The 8,006-nt window shown below is 38.2% G+C and overlaps 1 non-coding gene across 1 annotated transcript; it reads right to left on the bottom strand.

Moving 5' to 3' along the window:
- Positions 1–345: 345 nt before the first annotated feature.
- Positions 346–452, bottom strand: LOC133813633 (small nucleolar RNA R71). The gene has a single exon (XR_009884640.1). It is a non-coding gene; the product is annotated as a small nucleolar RNA R71 (small nucleolar RNA).
- Positions 453–8,006: the final 7,554 nt, after the last annotated feature.

Below are 8,006 nucleotides of genomic sequence, written 5' to 3'. Positions count from 1 at the left end.
ACTCCCTACTGTCACAGGGGTCCACTCATGCCTCCATCCACCAGTAGTAGAGGCAAACAATTTTGAGATCAAGCATGCTCTCTTGCAGATGTCCAAACTGCAGTTCAATTTGGTGGCCTCCCCACTGAAGACCCCAATATGCACATAGCCAATTTCCTGGAGTTGTGTGCCACCTTCAAGATGAACGGGGTGAGCGATGATTCCATTAGATTGCTCTTGTTCCCATTCTCACTACAGGAGCGAGCGAAAAGTTGGCTGAATTCACTTGAGGCCAATACTATAACCACTTGGGATGTTCTAGCTCAGAAGTTCTTAGCGAAGTTCTTTCCACCTGCCAAGGCTACTAAAATGAGAGGGGAGATCAATAACCTCTCTCAACTTGAGGGAGAATCTTTGTATGATGCTTGGGAGAGGTTCTAGGACTTGATTAGAAAATGTCCTCACCACGGTATTGAGAAGTGGATGTTGGTCCACAACTTTTACAATGGTTTGTGCGGTACCACTCGCACATTCATTGATGCAGCAGCGGGAGTAGCGTTTATGAGCAAAAGTGCTAATGAAGCTAATGAAATCTTAGACAAAATGACCAATAAAAATTACCAATGGCCAAGTGAACGATTGGGAAGTAATAAAAAGGTTGCAGGGGTTCGTGAACAAGATGCAATCATAGCCTTAACTGCTCAAGTTGCATCTCTAACTAAGCAGCTGCAACAAAATACCATGTCTTCCTAGGTTGTGCAAGCCCAAGTAATGTGTGACTTGTGTGGGGGGCCTCATCCTTTTGACTAGTGCCAAGCGGCTTTAGATCCCAACAATGTCCCATTAGATCAAGCTCAAGTCCAGGCAATGGGTAATTTTCAAAGGCCCTACAACAACCCCTACTCCAACTCATTTAATCCAAGGTGGATAAACCATCATAACTTTTCCTGGAGAAATAATTAGGGCCAACAACAACCGTTTCAACCATAGTATCAGCGGCCTATGACTCAAGATCCACCACAAGCATCGATGTAACGCCCTGATAGCCAAGACCGTTACACTGTGTGTTTATAAAGGTACAAGACTTGCGAATCAAGTCATTTAGTTATAAACGTGTTACTAAAACTATAATTGAACTAGGGTAAAAAGATTTTGGTTACAAAAGTTACATTTCACATAATTTAACATTTTGTACATGGGATCCCAAAAGAAATAGAGTTTAAAAGACAGTTTACAAAAATTCCAGGTTATAAATATGTACTGACCACTCTAAGGGCAAAACAGACATTTAGGCTTCTCTCGTCCTGTATCACTCCTCGGCCATGGCGGCTGATCAGCTGACTATGTACATTCAGTCCCCGAAGCTCTCCAACTCAGGACTGGTCCACCTTGTTCTTGCCTATACCTGCACCACGAAGCACCCGTGAGCCGAGGCCCAGCAAGAAACCATAATACAGTGTATAAACAATAAACAACAATCAGATATACAACAAGTCATACAACTCACATAAGCAGTGGTATCAATCCTCAAACCAATAATCAGTTATTCATATAACAAACTCATCACAGTCATTAATTAAACAAATTTAAACATATCACACCCTTAGGCCGCACCCTCTGATTATCCCACTGACGCCGGCTCACTTAGGCCGAGCTCAGTGATTATATATTTAACCTCAGCTACCAGTGGCTGAGCCACGTCTTGTGCGCAAATATTAATTCTGGCACTCTTAGGCCATCCATCACATGTCCCATGGCATAATACCATCTCATGACATCACATATAAATATAGGGAGCTCTTAGTCCCAACACTAACACATAACCGGGTGCAATTTCTTACCTTTGCTTCCGATAGCTTTCATTAGTGAAATCGACCTTCAAGCACGATCCTGTCTGAGCCCTAGCATACACCTAGTCACAGCCATAAATTAGAATCATCACTAAACTTCAATTCCAAAACCTAACCTCGGGACCAATCCCGAGCCCTCAGGAAGCCCTAATTCCACCAAACGGGGTGGTGGAATCAAACCCCGAGCCCCTGGGAAAAAACCCAAAAATCCACTTCTGAAGGCATGGTAGCGCTACAGTGCCACAGAGTGGGCGCTACAGTGCTACAGGCATAGCCAAAAGCCTCCCAGGAAGCCAGCATAGCGTTGTAGTGCTCCAAAGCTAGCACAACAGTGCTACAAGAAGCAGCCTTCAACCTCTAGTTTTCTCCTTCGAATTTCCTCGAGCCAAAACACTCTAGAACACCTCCAAACCTCAACTGCACTTCAAAACAAGCCTACCATTCACTACATCTCACCCCACATGGCCCAACAACCTCAATTCTAACCACATCCATCATCAAACAAAGAAAACAAGCATTGAACTCAGAATTCAAGAACTCAACCAGAAACTCAGAAATTCAAGACCTCAAAGCCAAAAATTGTTACCTTCAATGGGGAAATTTGACCTTAGGTTATCTCTATACCCTTCTAGCCTTTATCTCCTCAATTCTTTAAGATCAATTCCCCTAACTTCCATCCAAAACTCAAGCTTAGAAATCACCTCAACAACATCCAAAAAAACGCATCAGAAATCTTTAGACCTTACCTCAATTGAGGTTAATTCTAGTGGAACTTCCTAGCTTCACCAAGGATCCAAGTTCTAAGCCTTAGGCTAAGCCTCCTCTGAATTACAGCTCCAAAACTCCTCAAGAAATGGTGATGGATGGCCTAAAGCGAGAGAGAAAAAGATCCTTTGTTTTCCTTCTTCCTTTCCTTCTTCTTTTCTATCTTAAAGCTTCCAGTATGTTCTACAAATCCCACTAAGGCATATAGGCAGAAAACACCCTTATCACCTCTTAACCAGCAAGATGACCATCTTGCCCTCCCATTAAAATTCAACCCTAAAACACTCCAAGGGCAATTTGGTCATTTATTCCCAATTCCCGCTACTTCCTCGAGTATCCCTAATAATTACCGCTTGCATCCCGGCACCTAACTAATCACCAATTATATTCCTCAATATCAAATAGCCTCAAATTTATTTCCCAAATTCTCAGAAATACCCCCAAGCTCCCCCGAGCCGGGTATAAATTCCCACCGTGACTTTTTCGCTAAACTGCTCACTAGGATCGCCTCGAATCACATGCTGCAGATATATCCACTATTATATTATTTTATAATATAATGTTTTAGATTAAATAAATGTGACAAAGAGTGTCACATATTGTAACATATAATAGAGAGTTACAATATTTAGATATATGAGATATATCCAAATAATGTAACATATTTGGTGTTACAAATTTGTAACTTCCAAATATTACCCTTTATTGTGTAAATTGTTGTTACACAATATTGAGATGAATTTCATAAAGCCATATGTGATATGGCTGTTAGAGATATGATTTTAACCCTAATAATGTGTTTTGGGAGTTACAAAATCATTTGGAAGGGTTTGGAACCGTTTGGAAAACAACACATTTTTAAGTGCTGAAATTGGTCGGTGGCCGGAGCCACTGAATGTTGGTGGCCGCGGCCTGTGGGACAAAGACCAGTGGCCGCGGCCACAGGCCAAAAACTGACCAATTTTCAGTTTTTTCAATCTTTGTTGAACGGCTCAAAAAACCCAAATAACTCCCAAATCTCTTTTTTAATTCCATATTAATCCAATTAAACATTGGTAACAGCCATGGGGGTTGGTGGAATTTGAAATTCAAAGGATGTCTCTAAACTCTATAAATAGGAGCCTATAGCTCACTTGTAAGACACAACATTTCTATCCATTAGAGCACTTGGCTAGAAACACCTTGAGGCTTGATAATTCCAGAAAGCTTTTCCAATATCTAAGAGAGATCCCTTAGTGCTTGAGTTAGGGGGAAATAAGCTTTTGGACAAAGGTTTTAAACCTTGTTCAAGTTGGTGATCCCCAACCCTCTTCACTTAGGTTGTGTAAGTGAGAGTTTCTTGTATTTCTGTTCTTCTTTCTATTGTATTGTTTTCTTCTTATTCTCTTGTTCCTATTACTTGTATTTCTTGTTCAAGAGTTGTAATCTTTTCTTTTCTTTTGTTTCAAACACTTTACTTTATTTGTAACATTTTGCTTAGAGTTGTATTTTACTATTCTCTTCTTCTTCATTTCCTTTGTTTATTTGTAATTTTCAGTTATAGAGTTGTAACACTTTATTTAATCAATCCTTGTGTATTGTAATATTTTTCATAGAGTTGTAATATTATTATCAATTTCCATTGAGGCAAAACATTTTTTCCTAACATCCACATAATAATGTGGTCTCAACAATTTATCACAAATATTTACATTTATGCCCTCAACAAGCCAAAATTATGAATATGCCCTTATAACCTAATCAATGCCTACGTGCATACTAATACTCATAATCATGCATCTCATACATCCAAATAATCATATAAGCAAGCTTATCACATAATCATGCATTTAATCATTTAAATCACACATAATCCAGTTATGCCCTCCTGGCACACTAATCAAGGCCCTTAAACCTTATTAGTAATTTTGGGTCGTTACAATCAACCTCTCAGCAACCTAGGCCACCGGCTCCTACAAAATAGCCTAGTGAATTGTAGCTACCCTATTGACTCTCACCAACACTTAAACTCAATTTATGATTAAGACTAGATCCTCCACCAGAAATTTGGAGATGCAAGTGGGGCAGCTGGCCAATATATTGAATACTAAGCCTCAAGGGAATTTACCTAGCAATACCGTGGTATATCCTAAGGAGCAGTGTCAAGCTATCACTTTGAGGAGCGGGAAAGAAATTGAGGGTCCTTCTCTAAAGGGGACTCAAGAAAAGAAGGCAGAAGAAGAGGGGAGCTATGAAAAAGTTGAGCCTCAAGTGGAGAAAAAGGTTACTGAAGGCCTTGCAACCAAAGAGAAGATTCAACCGGTAGTTGTTGATTCTAATGTCAAAATCTCGTATCCACAACGACTCCGGAAGACTTCTCTTGACAAACATTTCTCCAAGTTTCTTGAGGTGTTTAAAAAGCTTCACACTAACATCCCATTTGCTGAGGCTTTGGAGCAAATGTCGAGTTATGTGAAATTTATGAAAGAGATTTTATCGAGGAAACAGAGGTTGGAAGACTTTGAGACAGTGGCACTTACTAAAGAGTGCAGTGCAATTCTCCAAAGGAAGCTTCCACAAAAGCTTCAAGATCCGGGGAGCTTTACTATCTCTTGTACTATAGGGAAATTTGAATGCAAACATGCTCTTTGTGATCTTGGAGCAAGTATCAATCTCATGCCTCTATATGTATTTCAGAAGCTTGGTCTTGGTGAGGCAAAGCCTACTACTATTACTCTTCAGTTCGCGGATCGATCAATCAAGCACCCAAGGGGAGTTATTGAAGATGTGATAGTCAAGGTAGACAAGTTTAGTTTTCCAGCATATTTCATTGTTCTAGACATGGAGGAGGATGCAAACATTCCCATTATTTTGGGAAGACCATTTTTAGCCACGGGGAGAGCACTAATTGATGTACAAAAGGGGGAGTTGAAGCTGCGAGTGCAAAACGAAGAGGTAACATTTAATGTTTTTTCAGCAATTGATATTCCAACTTGTTGTAGAGTGGATTTGGTATGTAATGGTGGTAGTAATTTGGAAACCACCAAGAGAAAAACCAATGCTGAAATTGGTAGTCGAGCAGTTCATCATTGTTTGAAACGATTCTATAGTGGGAAGGCTCGAAGGCTACACAAGCGGTGGAAGGCTCCGATGATTAGCAACATCAAAAGACGAGTTTTTGCTTATGTAACTATGGCTCTAAAGGATGAGCGGGGTGGACTTGACCCGAGTTGAAGTTTGATGAAGAAAGTGAGCGTCTAGCTGGAGACGTTAAATACAACATTATTGGGAGGCATCCCAAGTTCATTCAAGTTCTTTAAGTTTTTAAGTTATTTTAGTTGAGACAATTTTTATTTATTTATTTATTATTATTATTAGTTTTTGATTTATTTTTACTTTTAATTTTTCTTGTAAATATTGTTGATTCTGGAATCGTGAAATATGTGATTTAAAAAAAAAAAATTAAATTGTGGTTTATAGAGCAATTCTGCTACCGCATGAACCACTTCCTACGACCACAAGTCTAGTGGTCTTGGCGTATTGGTCAGCTTTGTACGACTGCATCAAGCACCCTACGACTGCACGCAACGCTGCTGACAAATTTCCTAGGAGTTCAATCCTGCGACCGCAGGAAGGGTGTCCTGCTGCCGCAAGATCACTTTTTTTAAAAAAAAAAAAAGCCCAAAACATAAACCAAAGGATGGACACTTTGATGTCTCATTTCTAGCAGCACCACTTATGGAGTGTCAATGTGGCGCAGAACCAATATGCTTACAACCAAGCCTTTGCCACTCATTTTGGCATTGACACTACTGGATTTCCACCATTTCCACAACAACCCAACTTTGGGTATCCTCCACCTGAGGGGGATGACGAGGCAGGTCCTTCATCGTGAGTCGGGTCAGGTAAGTTTCCTTTCCTTAGCTTTTATTTAAACATTGGGGACAATTTTTTTGGTAAGTTTGGGGAAAAGGGATTTATTTTAGTTATTTGTGTTAAGTTAATTGAATCAAGTTGCTATTTAGTTTGGTATTTTGTTAAATTGTGTTTGGTTTTGTGTGTTAATTGTGTTGCGTGTTAGGGTATCTAGAGAGTCTGTCAAATCAAGATAACAATGATTAGCCGGTGAGAATACGGGAATGACTTGTAATATAATTTGAGATAAATATATTTGATTGTAAAAAAAATTTGTCTGCTTGGTTTGACCACTTCTTTGGGTTACTTTAATTCATTGTAAAACTGAATATTTGATCATGATTGGTAAATTCTTGCATTTAAATGTATGTACACTTGCTGAATTTTGAATGTGGAAAGAATGTATGAAAAATTCTAGAACTTGCTTGCTTGCTATTTGAGGCGAAATCATAGACAATGCTTGTGTTAGGAAAATGATTTAGGCAATTTTTTTTGGGACGTTTGAACTTTTCAAGCCAACCTTAATTAATTTATCCCTAGTTACCATTTTTGAGCCTAAAAGTATAAATTTTTATTGTTAAACACTTATTTTGAGCCTAATTGAACACTTTATTATTTTCCATTCCCTTAATTTATACCATGAGCATATAAATATATAAATGGGGATTGATTTGTAATGGGTGTTATTTTGTGATTTGGTTGTGACAATAGAAAAATAAAAGGAAAGATTGAGAGAAAAATTCGAAAAAATAAAATAAAATTTTGAGATTAAAAATAAACTACACTTCTTATGTTTGCTCCCATTGAAAAACATAAGTTTGGGGAAGTGTAGTTAAAAAAAAAAATATATCTAGTGTGAATTTTTCTCAATCTTGGAAAATAAAGAGAAATTTGGGGTTGTGTTGGACTATGATGTGAATATTTGGTGTGGTTTGTTTGGATTATATGCTTATGGTATATATGAGCCTAAATGGCTATTTTATCCACCGTTATCTAAGCCTCTCAATACAAGCTTTAAAAGACCTTTTGATTCTTGAACATCCATTGATTTATATTAGTGGAGAATAATAAGTTAGCAAGCATATGGAAATATGGGATTTGATTGATTGATGGTGAGAATTCAACATGTGTAAATCATTTTAAATGTGTGTTATTTTCTATTCATGGTTGAGTAGACAAAAATGATCGATGGGTTAAGGTGAATTGAAGAAGTGGTTGGATTGAAAATATGGATTACTTGTCAGTTATTTTTCGAAAAGGCTTAAAAATTGTGGTTATCTTGATTCATTTGTTTAGTGTCTGTATTTAGTTGTTTAGTTTATCTTGAGTCTATTTTTCTTTGCTCGACGGCGAGTAAATGTTAAGTTTGGGGAAGTTTGATAAACGAGTTTTAGACTCGTTTATCTATGTGTTTTTCAGGTTAAGTATTAGGTGTTTAGTTCTGTTTTATTCTATTTTACGCTTGTTTTTATGTGTTTTCAGGTGTCGAAGGGCTTAGGTGACTTAGGTGTGGAAACA

The sequence above is a fragment of the Humulus lupulus genome, chromosome 1 (genome assembly GCF_963169125.1).
Source record: "Humulus lupulus chromosome 1, drHumLupu1.1, whole genome shotgun sequence".
In the NCBI taxonomy this organism is placed as follows: domain Eukaryota; kingdom Viridiplantae; phylum Streptophyta; class Magnoliopsida; order Rosales; family Cannabaceae; genus Humulus; species Humulus lupulus.
Note: the sequence above shows the minus strand (reverse complement) of the source record. Positions and strands in the feature narration are given on the sequence as shown.